This window comes from Pongo abelii, chromosome X (genome assembly GCF_028885655.2).
Source record: "Pongo abelii isolate AG06213 chromosome X, NHGRI_mPonAbe1-v2.0_pri, whole genome shotgun sequence".
Lineage (NCBI taxonomy): Eukaryota > Metazoa > Chordata > Mammalia > Primates > Hominidae > Pongo > Pongo abelii.
The window spans coordinates 24,548,285-24,563,169 of record NC_072008.2 but is presented as its reverse complement, the minus strand read 5'-3'; positions in this window follow the sequence as shown (position 1 = coordinate 24,563,169).

Sequence of the window (14,885 nt, the reverse complement as noted above, 5' to 3'; positions counted from 1 at the left end):
GCGATCTCGGTTCACCGCAACCTCCACCTCCCAGGTTCAAGTGATTCTCCTGCCTCAGCCTCCCAAATAGCTGGGATTACAGGCGCATGCCACTGTGCCTGGCTAATTTTTTCTTTTTTTTTTTTGTATTTTTAGTAGAGATGGGGTTTCACCATGTTGGCCAGGCTGGTCTTGAACTCCTGATCTCAGGTGATCCATCCGCCTCGGCCTCCTAAAGTGCTGGGATTACAGGCATGAGCCACCACGCCTGGCCAGAAAAGATTTTAAGTACAGGGATGATGTGACAGGATAATTTATTGAGAAATTAAATCTATGTTTTGATTTTGCTGCTCTTGGAGGTGCAGAAGAAAGGAGTCGCTTATCTTCCCCAGCCTAAAAGACAGTGGAGTCTTTGGCTCTGGGCTTTGGGCTGCTATGCCTTGACGATATCATTAGCTGCTTATGTGCAATGGGGTGCTTTGGTTTCCAGGACTGAAAACAGAAGTTGGAAGATTTAGGAGACATTTTGGTTACCTCTATAAAATCCATTCCTTCTTCTATTGGTAACTACTCCCACTTTTGTTCACTCCCCCAGGCAGTTCATTTGTGCCTTGGGAAGAAAATAGCCCACCTCAGTTGTAGTCATGATATATATGGGTCAATCTACAAACTAATGAGCTTAATTCTGATTGCTGGCCATGGCTCCTGGTTCAAGGATAGATACTTGACCCAATTTAGGCCAATGATATAGGAGGAGACATTTCCTGGGAGCTTCTAGGAAAGAAACTTGCTGCTATTCTGAGGAAGCTTCTAGAAGCACCTCTCTCAACCTCTCACTTTTCTCCTTCTCTCTTCCTACCTCATTCCCATCTCTGGGTGCACTCAAGGAAGCATGTAGTACCTGGAGAGCAGTAGACAACCATTTTGTGGCCAGAGTGAAGCTGACTTTGCAGAAAGCAGAGCAGAAATGGGAAGAAACTGGGTCCTCAATGACATTGTCAGGGTACTAAATCAATCCAACCTGAAGCCTTCTCTGAACTTCCAGTTACATGGGCCAGTACTTTTTTATAGTTTAGGCTACCTTAAGCAGATTGATATTACTAGAGTCAAAACTATCACAGGGGTGGGAGCAGTGGCTCACGCCTATAATCCCAACACTTTGGGAGGCCAAGGCAAGTGGATCGCTTGAGCCCAGGAGTTCGAGACCAGCCGGGGCAACATGGCAAACCCCATCTCTACTAAAAATACAAAAATTAGCTGGGCATGGTGGCACCCACCTACTACTGAGGAGGCCGAGTGGGAAGGATCATCTGAGCCAGAGAGGTTGAGGCTGCAGTGAGCCGTGATCTCGCCACTGTACTCCAGCCTAAGAGACAGAGCAAGACCCCATCTCAAAATAAAAACTAAAAAAGTATCCTAACTTTCATGCCAAGCATACTTCAGGTATCCTGTACATACACATGGGGACAAGCCCCCCAGTAATGGCTGCTGTTGGGCATCTTGCCAGCTCTGCACGTGGGAATGCAAACCCAGATTTAATTTGATTTTTTAAAATAAAGAAAGATAATGTTTCTTGTGCCCAAGGGTTATGAACAAAATCAGATCCTATAATACCCAGAAGGGAAACAATAACAGAGGATGGTTAAATAAATCATGGCACACATACAATGAACCATTATACTGTCTTTAAAGGTTCTTTGTATGAAGTCTATATGAGAACATGGAAAATACAAACATTATAATAAGAGGGAAAAAGCAAGATACTAAATTATGTATTAAATCTGAGCTTCAGGCAGGGCTCAGTGGCTCATGCCTGTAATCCCAGCACTTTGGAAGGCGGAGGCGGGTGGATCATTTGAGCCCAGGAGTTCGTGACCAGCCTAGGCAACATGACAAAACCCCATCCCTACAAAAAACAAAAACAAAAAAATCAACCAGGCCTGGCGACTTACACCTATAGTCCCAGCTACTTGGGAAGCTGAGGTAGGAGGATGGATTGAGCTCAGGAGATCGAGGCTGCAGTGAGACAAGATCACACCACTGCACCCCAGTCTGGGTGACAGAGTGAGACCCTGTCTCTAAATAAATAAATAAATAAATAAATAAATAAATAAATAAACTGAGCTTAGCTATGAAGAGATCACCTAAACTTTTTTTATCGAAAGGTATAGAAGGAAATACAGCAAAATGCCAACAAAACAACCACCACTAATGAATGCCTTGAGTGATATCATGGTTTGATTTGACATTGAGAAAATCCTTAGAATCCCTGTGTGGCAATGTGTTCTAAAAATCTGAACCAAGGATAGGTAACATGAATGACTTTTTTCAGTTCTCCTTCACCCCAAAAGATGAAGGTTAGTTATACAGAGACTTGTCAGAATCCACTGCTCTTCTGTTTTTATCCAAAACATGACCTTATCTGTTTCTATTGATATTTACTTAGTCCCATAATTAACAGAGCATGAACCATTATTTGCAGCGGACTCTGACGTCTGAGGTGCCACCTATTATCTAGAAAATTTGGCATTTCTTACATCAGCATTTAGTAAAGCCTTCTTTCATCCAAGCCATTTGCCAAAGTACAGCCCTTACCTCCACCCCCAACCATCACAACCACCACCAGCTTCCAAATTGCTATGATTTCCATCAGGGAGGGTTGTGTAGCTACCAGGAGGGCCTCTTCCCTAGGCCACCAGGGTCTTATTGTCAGCCCCAGCTGTTTTCACCTTGGTCCCTCCACTTGATCTCATTTTTCTGGAGGTATTAAAGTTTTGAGAAAAAGAAAAACAGGCCAGGTGCGGTGGCTCACACCTGTAATCCCAGCACTTTGGGAGGTTGAGGCGAGAGGATCACTTGAAGCTAGGCCAGCCTGGCCAACATGGTGAAACCTCATTTCTACTAAAAATACAAAAACTAGCCAGGCGCAGTGTTGCGTGCCTGTAATCCCAGGTAGTCAGGAGGCTGATGCAGGAGAATCGCTTGAACCCAAGAGGTGAAGGTTGCAGTGAGCCGAGATCATGCCACAGCACTCCAGCCTGGGCAACAGAGCAAGACTCCAACTCAAAAAAAAAAAAAAAAAAAGAAAGAAAGAAAGAGAAAAACAGCCGTTCTTCACAAGGAATTTAGGGATTCCTATTCAAGAATAATTTGTACCTTGTATCATCTGATGCATAAAATGACTATAGTATTAGTGATATTAAAGGAACAGAACTGGGGCCAAATGCTTCCCACAATTTGAAGTGTGCCATAGAATAGAATAGGCCAGATTTCAAATCTATAGAGATTCATCCTCATGAGAAGTGCTAGAACTGCACTGCCCAATAGAGTACCACTAGCTACATGGCGTTGAAATGTGGCTAGTCCAAATTGAGACATGTCATATGTATAAAATTCACACCAGACTTCAGACTTGGTATGAAAAAGGATGTAAACTATCTCATCAATAATTTTTTAGAGATGAGGGTCTTGCTATGTTACCCAGGCCTGCCTCAAATTCCTGGACTCAAGCTATTCTCCAGCGTCAGCCTCCCAAGTAGCTGGGATTACAGGCATGAGCCATTGTGTCTGGCTACATTACTGATTTTTATAATGATTACATGTTGAAATGATAACTGATATGGTTTGGCTGTGTCCCCACCCAAATCTTATCTTAAATTGTAGCTCCCAGCCGGGCGCAGTGGCTCACGCCTATAATCCCAGCACTTTGGGAGGCCAAGGTGGGTGAATCACGAGGTCAGGAATTCGAGACCAGCCTGACCAACATGAAACCCTGTCTCTACTAAAAATACAAAAATAATTAGCCGGGCATAGTGGTGCGTGCCTGTAATCCCAGCTACTCAGGAGGCTGAGGCAGGAGAATCGCTTGAACCTAAGAGGCAGAGATTGCAGTGAGCGGAGATCATGACACCGCACTCCAGCCTGGGTGACAGAGTGAGACTCCGTCGCAAAAAAAAAAAAAAAAAAAAAAAAAAAAAAAAAATGTAGCTCCCTTAATTCCCACATGTTGTGGGAAGGACCCCATGGAAGACGGAGGCGGTTTCTCCCATACTGTTCTTGTGGTAATAAATAAGTCTCATGAGATCTGATGATTTTATAAGGGGTTTCCCCTTTCACTTGACTGTCATTTTTCTTTGTCTGCTGCCATGTAAGATGTGCCTTTCACCTTCTGCCATGATTGTGAGGCTGCCCCAGCCATGTGGAACTGTGAGTCCATTAAACTTCTTTTTCTTTATAAATTACCCAGTCTCGGGTCTTTATCAGCAGTGTGAGAATGGACTAATATGATAACCTTTTGGATATATCGATGAAATAGAACATATTGTTAAAATTAATTTTATCTATTTCTTTTTACCCTTTTAAAAGTGTGCCTTCTAGAAAATGTAAAATTACCTCAGTGGCTCACATTTGTGGCTCATATTAGATTTCTAGTGGACAGTGCTGTGCTAGGTATATTGCAGACTGTCCTTTATACTTCTATTTATTTGGGACTTCCTTAGTCCTTGAGGCCAAGTTAACAAACACATGACTGGTGATGAGTGATGTAGCCTTTTTATATAACCATAACTTAAGAGTTTTTGAGTGGGTGCTGTTGAAGATCTAGACTTTTCCCATTCAAGAAAGAAAGATTCCTGTATTTGTCTATAGTTTTAGATGTAGCAGGAAGAAAACTTTGCTAGCTAGTCCTGTAATTTTTTTTTTTTTTTTTGAGACAGGGTCTCACTGTGTCGCCCAGGCTGGAGTGCAGTGGTGCAACCGTGGCTCACTGCAGCCTCAAACTCCCGAGCTCAAGCCATCTACCCACCTCAGCCTCCCGAGTAGCTGAGACTACAGATGTGTGCCATCAGGTCTGGCTAATTTTTGTATTTTTTGTAGACATGGGATTTCACCATGTTGCCCAGGCTGGTCTCAAACTCCTGTGCTCAAGCAACCCGCCTGCCTCGGCCTCCCAAAATGCTGGGATTACAGGCATCAGCTACCATGCCCAGCCTAGTCCTATAATTTCTTTTTCTCAAAGAGTATCTTGATGGATTTGGATATATAAGTTTGGGATTGGAGGTGTGGAAAGAAGAATTTGGAGCCTGGCATGATCCTGGAAGGGAGAGGGGAGAAGTAAAGACTGGAGGAAAAAGAGTGGGGAGGGTGCTCTAAGAAGAGCCCAGGAGCTATGTGAAACAAAGAGCCAGGTAGCAGAGGTGTCTAAGAGAACACACTGTTGATTTGAGGGTAGGATGGGGGAAAGGCAGATGAATGAATGAGGGCAGGATGGGACACTTTCACCTCGGTCCCTCAGGGCATGAGGGACCCCAGCTAACATCTGGATGACATATAATACTGAATTATTGGTGAAAGCACCTAGGTGAGTATCTATGTTAAAGGCTTTAAACTGGCTCTTCCATTAATATTTATAAAGTTCCGTGTGTCAAGCTGACAGTATCACCATTATGATCTGAGATCTAAGATTAGTTTGGTTTTTTCCCCCAAAGCAGACCATGTGCAAGTTGTTTATTTGAGAGATGATGCCAGAAAGTACCTCCAGGGGAGTAGGGGAGCCAGCCAGTCAAGGCTTGCATGTAATCATGCAAGTTATGATTGGTAGCTTGAGCTTCATTCCACTGGGATCTCATCGAGACAGCATAGACACATATCTCAGACTTATTTCACCCGAGAGGCAAGGGACCTGGGATATTCATACACCAATTCCCATTGGTCAGTGGCTGAAGGTGGCTCCTGGGGAGGGAAAGCGATTCCCTAGCACCTCTGGCCTGCTGAGGATACTGCCCTGAATTTGGTCATTCTCTGGCTTTTACGAAAAATAATTTTATCATACACATATGTATGCTTATATTATTTCATTTCAGTGGTTTAAAATTTCCTAAGAAGAATACTGTGCTATAAGAAGACTTCTGGAACCAGCTTTTGCCCTAAGTATTAGATTGCAAAGATTCATTTTCTGTTACATTTGTAGCCATCGAAGATTCATTTTCTGTTACATTTGTAGCCATCGAGGCATTTAGGTTGTTTGTAGTTTCTTTTTCCATTGGGTTGCTTCTTCCCCTCCCCTCCCCCTTTCCCTTCCTCCCTCCCTCCCTCCCTCCCTTCCTTCCTTTCTTCCTTTCTTCCTTCCTTCCTTCTTCTTTCCTTTCTTCCTTCCTTCCTTTCTTGTCTATATATCTATCTATTTTTTGCTACTATAAACAGTAAACAGTGCTGCTGTGAACATTATTTTGGGACAAGTTTGTAGACCTAGAAGTGGAATGGTCAGATCAAAAGGTATAAGACTGTCTAACTCTATTAAGAGAATGCAAACTGATTAAACCAACTCCTACTTCCACGGGTAAATAAGAGCTTTTGTTAATCCATATCCTCTTCCTCCAAACTTGTTATTGTCAGACAGCTTCATCAAATGCGCTAACTCTTGGACTGGGTGTTGGGATCATGAATGCACATATTTATGTATGCATGTATTCATTTAAAAATAGGGCCAAGCATGTACCTATGTATCCTGAGCCCAAGATTATTATTAATTCAATTTTATGGAACTATGGACCCCTTTCCCAAATAGTACAGTCAGAGTATACTGATCATGTTCTATAAATGCATGCTATCCACTTCCATAAACACCAAAGCCCAATTAGGGTCTCAAAGATCCAGGCTCATTCTATAGACAATTCTGAGCTGGGCAGTGTCTGCTCTTGTTTTAGCACTTCTTTCTCCAGAGACCACTTACCTTCACGCTGCCTCCACCTGACCAGTATCATCCTACTGTACCTGAAGAGTTCTCTTTTCTTCTGTTTCCCTTCCCATAACTCTTCAGTGTCCCATTCCCTCAATACTTTGGTCTTTTCTAGCAGTGACTTGAAGTGCAATCTTTCACCACCATAGCAAAGAAATTGGGTGGATCATTTTGGTTGGGTGGGCCTTTGGGCATTCCTCCCGCTACTAGGCAGCGCATCACCTGTCTTCTGTCAGTCCTAGATACTGGTAAACCCTACTTGGTCATCTCACAAGATTAGGCAGTTCTGCTATTTACTAACTGTGTGATCTTAGGTGAGTTATCTAACCTCTCTGAGCTTTGGTTTTCTCATCCGAAAAGTGGGATATTAGAATAATGAAGCCTCCTTTATAGGTTTGTTGTAAGGACTGAAAACATTACCCTCCTGGCGTCCACCAGCTTTCAATTATGGGGGCTGCTGCTGTTTCCATACATTTGAGCATGACAGCATAGTGTAGGCAGACACCTGACCTTGAAGTTCCGGGCCTAGATCTGCCACTAACTAGCTCTACGGGTTTGGGAAAATTGCTTTATCTTTCAACACCCTGTCCCTCAGATGTAAAGTGAGAGGGCTTGACTTCAGCTGATCTCTAAGAAGGAGACCATGAGTCTATGAGAAGAGCTCTGACTACAATACTAAGTTATTTATTGATGCCAATGTAGTCACCCGAAGCTATTGTTCCTCAAGTACTAATTTATTCAATAGATCCTGAGGGAAGGGTTAGGACAAGTACTTTCACAGGAAAATAAGAGGAAATCATTTATTTTACTATAGGGAATAATTTCTAAAGCTTAAAGACAAAGGAAATAATGAAGAGAGGGGGAAAAGAACTACCTCCAAATTTACGCATAAAAGCTATGTTTGTGTTCAAAGCATTATTCAAAACCAAGTTCAGAACTCTGATATTCCTCTCTAATTACATCAGTTATTTTTTCACCAGCTTACAAAGCAAGTTTACTGCATGAGTCAGAGCTGTATTCTGTTTTTCCTTGTATAATTCCTTGTATAACCCTTTCTTTCTTGTATTCCTTTCCCTCAAAATGGCTTCGTTCTTTCACTGCATTTTTTTCTTCTTCTCAGCATTCCTGTTGTTGCCCTGGTTTCAGTGAGAAAGTCACTTTGGTCTTGGATAAGTTTTATTTGGCAGTATAACCCAAGAAATATCTCATTCCTATGCTATGTTGTCTCATAGGGTGGAGAAGGTTGGACTCTCATATATGCCTCATAGTCACAGTCAAGGAACTCCATCTGAATTGGGTATAAGCTGAATTTCAGTAGTCAATAAAAAGGTAAAGATACATTTTCTCTTCCCCTTATTTAAACCTTCAATCTGGGGCAACTGTTGCCTTTTCCAATAGCCTTTCTGGCTTCTCCTAGGTAGAAGACTCACCTGTAACCTTCCCTTATACTTATTCATGCCTCACCTGCCTAACTAAGATCCTATTGTCCTTTGTCTTCTCACAGGACTGGCCATGTTCCCAGTGAAGAACCGCTGCATACTCATTGGATGAGAAGCAGTTGCAATGAGATTTTGATTAACTCAGACTCCCTGAAGACATAAAATCTCTCCAATACTAGGAGAGTGAAAGGAAGAAAGTGAAGGAGAAAGTGAGTTCATGGTTCAAGTTGCAGAATAACCGAGAGAGATGGCAGCAAGCAAGGACTCAAGAGCTAAGAAGAACAACTGATAGAATGATTCTGGCCAAAGCATCCACGGAGGTGTGGTGCTATGATCTGAATGCTTGTGCCCCTCAAAATTCATATGCAAAAACCCTAATCCCGAAGGTGAAGGTGTTAGGAGGAGGGGCCTTTGGGAGGTGATTAGGTCATCGTGAATGGGGTCGGTGCCCTTAAAAAGGCCCCAGAGAGTTAGCTTGCCCCTTCCACCATGTGAGGATTCAGTGAGAAGGCACCATCTTTGAGAAAGCAGGCCCTCACCAGATACTGAATCTGCCAGTGCCTTGACCTTGGAATTCCCAGCCTCTAGAACTGCAAGACATGAACTTCTGTTGTTTATAAGTTACCCAGTAGGTGAGTGGCAGCCTAAACAGACTAATACATGTGGTTAAAACCCAGGAGTCTGGAGTCCTTTCCACCACCTACATTTGTCTTTCTGGGAGGGCAAAGTACATGTGTGTGCTATTGGTGGGGGAAGGGGAACTTTTCTAGCGGTGATTCGAAGTGCAATCATATTTCGGCCCCATCCCCAACAGCATTGGATTTCTCACCACCATGCAGCTTTTCCTGCCAGAAACACTCCGAGGAGGTGACAGTTCCTGGTTCTGCTCCCTACTCCCCCAACATACCAAATTCATGCTAAGGTCATTAATGATCTTCATGACCAAGGGATACTTTTTAGTCCTGTTTTTCTTGATCTTGTGGTCACTCCCTCCTTGTTGGAAAACTCTCTTTCTTTGAATTCAGTGACTCCATGCCCTCCTTGTTTTCCTCCTGCTCTCTGGACACTGTTGGGTCTCTCTTCGTGACTTCTGCTTGTCTGCTTTATCTTAGAGTTTCTTAGAGCTCTGTCCTCACCCTTTTCTTACTTGCCCCTCTCTTCTAGGCAATTTCCATTATCCCTGTGGCTTCACTTACCATCTCAATCCTGACTCCCAAATTTAAATCTCCTGCCCCTACATATCCAAATGCCTACTAGCCATTTCCTCTTGAGTGTCTTAGTGATCTCCTCAAGCTATACACGTCCAAAATGGTACTCTTCTTTTCTTGTCAAAATCCTTATCTTCCAGCATTGCTCCCTTCCTTAGAAAATGGTGGCTTCATTGACCAGGTTGCTTATAAGAACCTGGGAATCACTGTTAACACCTCCCTCTCTATCACCTCTTACATCCCCTCAGGCAACAAGTCTTTGCATTCTGTGTCCTCTATATCTCTTGAATCCTCTGCTTTCTTCCATCCCAACTACCACTACCCTGGCCAGGGCTATGGTTACTTTTCATCAGGCTATGGCAATGTTCTTATAACTGGCCTCCCTACATTTTCTCCTGCCTCCCACCCTATTCTTTCATCCACTGCAGCTTACGTGATCTTTAAAAATGTACATATAGTCAGGCCACTCTCCTTCGATGGCCTATCCCTGCCTGGTCTAGACCCTAGCATCTCTCCATCTCCTCTTATACAACTCTAGCTCTTATTTTGTCTGTTTCGGGAATACTGGATGTATTTTAATTCTTTAAAATTCAGTGTTTTGCCTGCCTACAGCTTTGGCTATGCTCTTCCTTCCGTCTAAAATGCTCTTTCCACTCCCGTTGACCTGAAATAGCTAACCCCTACCCATCCTTAGAGTCTGCCTTAAACACCACGCCCTCAGGAAAACCTTTCCTGATCCTCCCAATGGACTCAGTCTCCTTTCAATCACTCCCATCACACCAGGCAGGCGGCACTCCTCCATAACACACTGCACACTTGAAGTTGATTAATAGCAAGTTTTGGTTTGCTGCCACTGTTCCTCTCACAGCTGTAAGTTCCATATTGGCAGAGCCCATGCCAGTTTGTCCACTACTGAGGTCTCAGTTCCTAGCATAGTGTCCAGCTGATCGCTGGCTCTCTGAACAGTGCCCCCAGTCATTACTCCCAATGCTGTCACCAAGCCAGGCTTGTTGAATTGAAAACATCCTGTGGAGTCTCCCTATATTAGTTTTCAATTGCTGCTGTATCAAATTACCACAAACTTAGTGGCTTAAAGCAACACAAATTTATTATCCTACAGTTCTAAAGGTCAGAAGTCCTAAAATCAAGGAGTAGGCGGGCTGAATTCCTTCTGGAAGCTCTAGGTGAGAACTGACTTCTTTGCCTTTCTGGCTTTTTGAGGTTGCCTGTGTTCCTTGGCTCCTGGCCCTGTATCCCTCCAACCTCTGTTTCCATTGTCTCATCTCCTTTTCTGACTCTCCTTATCTCACTCTTACCCTCCTGTCTCCCTCTTATAAGAATCTTCGTGATTACATTGGACCCATCCAGATAATCCAGGTTAATCTCCGTATCTCAAGATCTTCAATTTAATCATATTTGCAATATCCCTTTTGTCATGTTAAGGTAATAGAGTCACAGCTTCCAGGGATAGGAGGTAGACAGGAGGTAGACATCTTTGGGGGGTAGGGTGCTATGGTGTGAATGTGTCCCCCAAAACCCATATGTTGGAAACTTAATCCACAATGCTACAGCATTGGGAGGTGTGGCCTTTTGGGAGGTATTTAGATTATGAGGGCTCCGTCCTCATGAATGGATTAATGTCATTATAAAAGGGGCTTTCCAGGGTGGGTTTGCTCTCTTCTGCTCTTCTGCCATGTGAGGACATAGGCTTAGTCTTTTTTTTTTTTTTTTGTCCTTGTACTTTTCACTATGTGTGGACACAGCAAGAAGGTCCTCACAAGACACCAGATTCTGGCACCTTGATCTTCAACTTCTTAGCTCCAGAACTGTGAAAAATCAATTTCTGTCCTTTATAAATTACCCAGTCTCAGATATTTTGCCATAGCAGCAGAAAACAGACAAAGATGGAGGAGAAGGAGACATTATTCAGCCTCCTGTGCCCCAGCCTCCCATGCCCCAGAAGATATTTTGCAAAGTTTGTGGGAACAAGTTCTGAACTTACCTACAAAATATCACACACCAGACACACTCATATACATAACGGTACTAACCACTATTATAACTTGCTCCTAGATTCTCTTGTAAATTTGTTTTCATTAGTCTTCCCTCAAGTGTGTACATATACTCCATAGTGTTCACATATACATAGCCCTCAATATGCTTGGAATATTCTTCCAGATTCCTGTCCCATTGATGAGGAAGGCAGAGCCACAGGAAGGGAGTGAGGTTCAGCCAAGCAGCTGAAGTGACCTCCTTGTCTACTCTCCCAACTCCAAGTCCGCTATCCAAACTGTCACTTTCTCAAGAAACTGGCTGAGAGGATAGTCACAAGTTGTCTCAGGTGGAAGAATTTTAGCAAGAAGCTGTGGTTGAACATTTTTAGATGCGTTTATAATTTATAGGACAATGTTCAGAAAATGCACACCACCTTATTTGGCAAAAAGGGTTTCATGATACAAATAATTTGCGTTTTAAATACCTGATTTAGTTGGCATCAATACTCTTAAGACTGTGGTACCCTGATCCTCAAAATGCTACTTATGGACCACTGTGCATCCACCTCAGAGTTGGGGTGGGTAGAAACACCAAGCCCTAGGAATGGCCTCATCTTGCGTTACAGCTGTGATCTCATGCTTTTCTGATAGTTACAGAAATCAAACAGAAAATGCTACTTCTGGCAGCACTGAATGTACTAACTGGGAACGAATCTTGTTCCCAACAGGCATGATCTAGATATTTGTGGAAGCAAAGACAAACGTGTTTTTCTCTCATGGCATCTACTTTCCTTGCAGTAACCAACTCTCAATTATTTAACCCTTGCTCCCATCTAGGGATTATTGCTTTGTGAGCATTCTATTTTTTTCCTAAGTCCTGATTATTTGACCCGTGAAAGATTTCCAAGGGGGCAAGAAGGAATTGAAAACATTTTTCTCCTTCCTTAGCCTCCTGAGTAGCTGGGACTACAGGTGTGCACTACCAGATCTGGCTAATTTTTGTATTTTTAGTAGAGACGGGGTTTCACCATGTTGGCCAGGCTGGTCTTGAACTCCTGACCTCAGGTGATCCGCCACCTCAGCCTCCCAAAGTGCTGAGATTACAGGCATGAGCCACCATGCCCGGCCCGTTTTTCTACATTCTTCATGCTTTTATTTATTAAAAGGAAAACATCACTTCTAAGGAAAGCTCTGGGTAGGTTGCTCTGAGTCCTCTAACCCTAAGAGATGGACATCTCTATAGTGTAATCTAGTCATGATGTTTCAGAGCGTGGAGGGAACTCAGTGATCAGCTGGTCTGTCTTTTTGTTTTGTAGATGAGGAAGCAGCAGCCTAGACAGTTAAGTGAATCACCCAGGGACATAGAGGTCAGGGCTGTTGACAGTTTCATAAGGCCATAAAAAAATATCAACCACGAGTCTACATATCTGGCTGATAACAGTTATAGATACAGCTTCCATATGATAAATTTAGTCTTCAGTGTTTTAAGATTTCGTGATAAGTCAACCTGAGCTAGGCCAAAGTTTACTTGAAATCCTCTTTGAAAGAAAAGCTTGCTAAGCAATTAAAGGTGTAAAAAGATCATAGGATATCTAGTTTACCTGTTTCTAGGAGCAAACTGTTCAAAGGACATTTGCCTTTAACTATATGCAACTATGCTTCTGATTTTAAAATAAACCATTAAACTAGGCCTTGCAAAACATCAATTTGGAACAATCTTGTTAATTATTTACTCCTCATTATATACTTGCAATTAAAATTGTTTTAAGTCACGAGCATCAGACTTTTCATTGATCTGGTCTAAGTATGCCTTCTACTGACTCAGAATGAACTGCAGGGCATCAAAAGGGAATCAGAAATTGTGAGGCAAGCCTGACTCTGCCAGGGCAACTGCCCTCATTCACCTTGAGTGAATCTTGGACATTTTTGCTTTGATGAATGGGAAGGGCGGAGGGTTTAGTAATTTGTTTTCCCCACCAGTACTGATGTGGTTCTTTTAATGGCAACCCCTATTTATACACATCAAGGATTTCTTCAGATGAAAACTGACAACAAGGTAAGTCATTCCAAGGCCTTTCGGAAGTCCTTTGTCCTTCCTTCCTACACCCCACACACCATTATCCTAGGCAGCTTCTGCCACCCAGCTCTCTAGGGAACAGTTAATCTGACAGGATTTGGTTTAAACTCTGGGCCCCTACCAAGACATTCGAGGAAAAGTCTGCTAACTTTTTTGTCAGTTGCAAAATGCAACTGATTCCTCATGGAAAGCTCTTTCCCTCCTTTAAGGCAGGGACTGTTACTCAAGGCTGTGTACTTTTCAAAGAATCTTGCTTTGAGGTGGTTCTCCGTATTGAAAGGACACTTTTGATATTGCCTATGATTTCATCCTCCTCTTCCTTCCCTTGTATCTAGGGTTACCAGATGAAATGCAGGACATCCAGTGAAATTTGAATTTCAGACAAACAACAAAATTTTTACTACAAGTATGCCTCATGTACTACATGGAACATACTTATACTAAAAAAATTATTTGCTGATTGTGTAAAATTCAAATTTCACTAGGTATCCTGGATTGATTGATAGTTTTGCTTTTTGTTTTTTGCTAGATCTGGCAACCCCATATGATTCCCTTCTTTTAACTTTGTTTTGTTCTTGATATGGTTTGACCGTGTCCCCACCCAAATCTCATCTTGAATTGTAGCTCCCACAATTCCCACGTGTTGTGGGAGGGATCCGGTGGGAGGTAATTGAATCTTGGGGGCAGGTCTTTCCCATGCTGTTCTCATGATAGTGAATAAGTCTCCCGAGATCTGATGGTTTTATAAGGGGGAGTTTCCCTGCACAAGTTATCTCTCTTGCCTGCCGCCATGTGAGACATGCCTTTCACCTTCTGCCATGATTGTGAGGCCTCCCCAGCCATGTGGAACTGTGAGTCCATTAAACATATTTTTCTTTATAAATTTCCCAGTCTCTGGCATGTTTTTATTAGCAGTGTGAAAACATACTAACACAGTTCTTTCTCCTAAAATTTTATTTTAATAGGCTCTCTTCTCAATTTCGTTCTCCTCTTTAAGGACAGTTTTTTCTTCACCTTCTGCTTGTATTTGAGGATATAATTGTTTTGCGATTTGGGATTGTGATGAGCAGCACCAGACTTCTGTAGAGAGGGGCTTGGAGCCACAGCTCAGGTGAGATTTGAGGAGTGCCTGTCTGAGACCATGTCTTTTGAAGTTCTTCCCTCAGCAAATGCTGCATGTTAAGCACTGCCTTCTCTAACTGGTACTTCCAAAACGCCACTGGAAAACATTAACACGATAAGTTACTAATGCTGCGTTAGGCCGTTCTGGTGTTGCTATAAATAAATACCTGAGACTGGATATTTTATAAAGAAAAGAGGGCTCACGGTTCTGCAGGCTGTACAAGCATGGTGCTAGCATCTGCTTGGCTTCTGGGGAGGCCTCAGGGAGCTTTTACTCACGGAGGAAGGCAAAGAGGAGCAGGCAAGTCCCACGGTGAGAGTTAGAGCAAG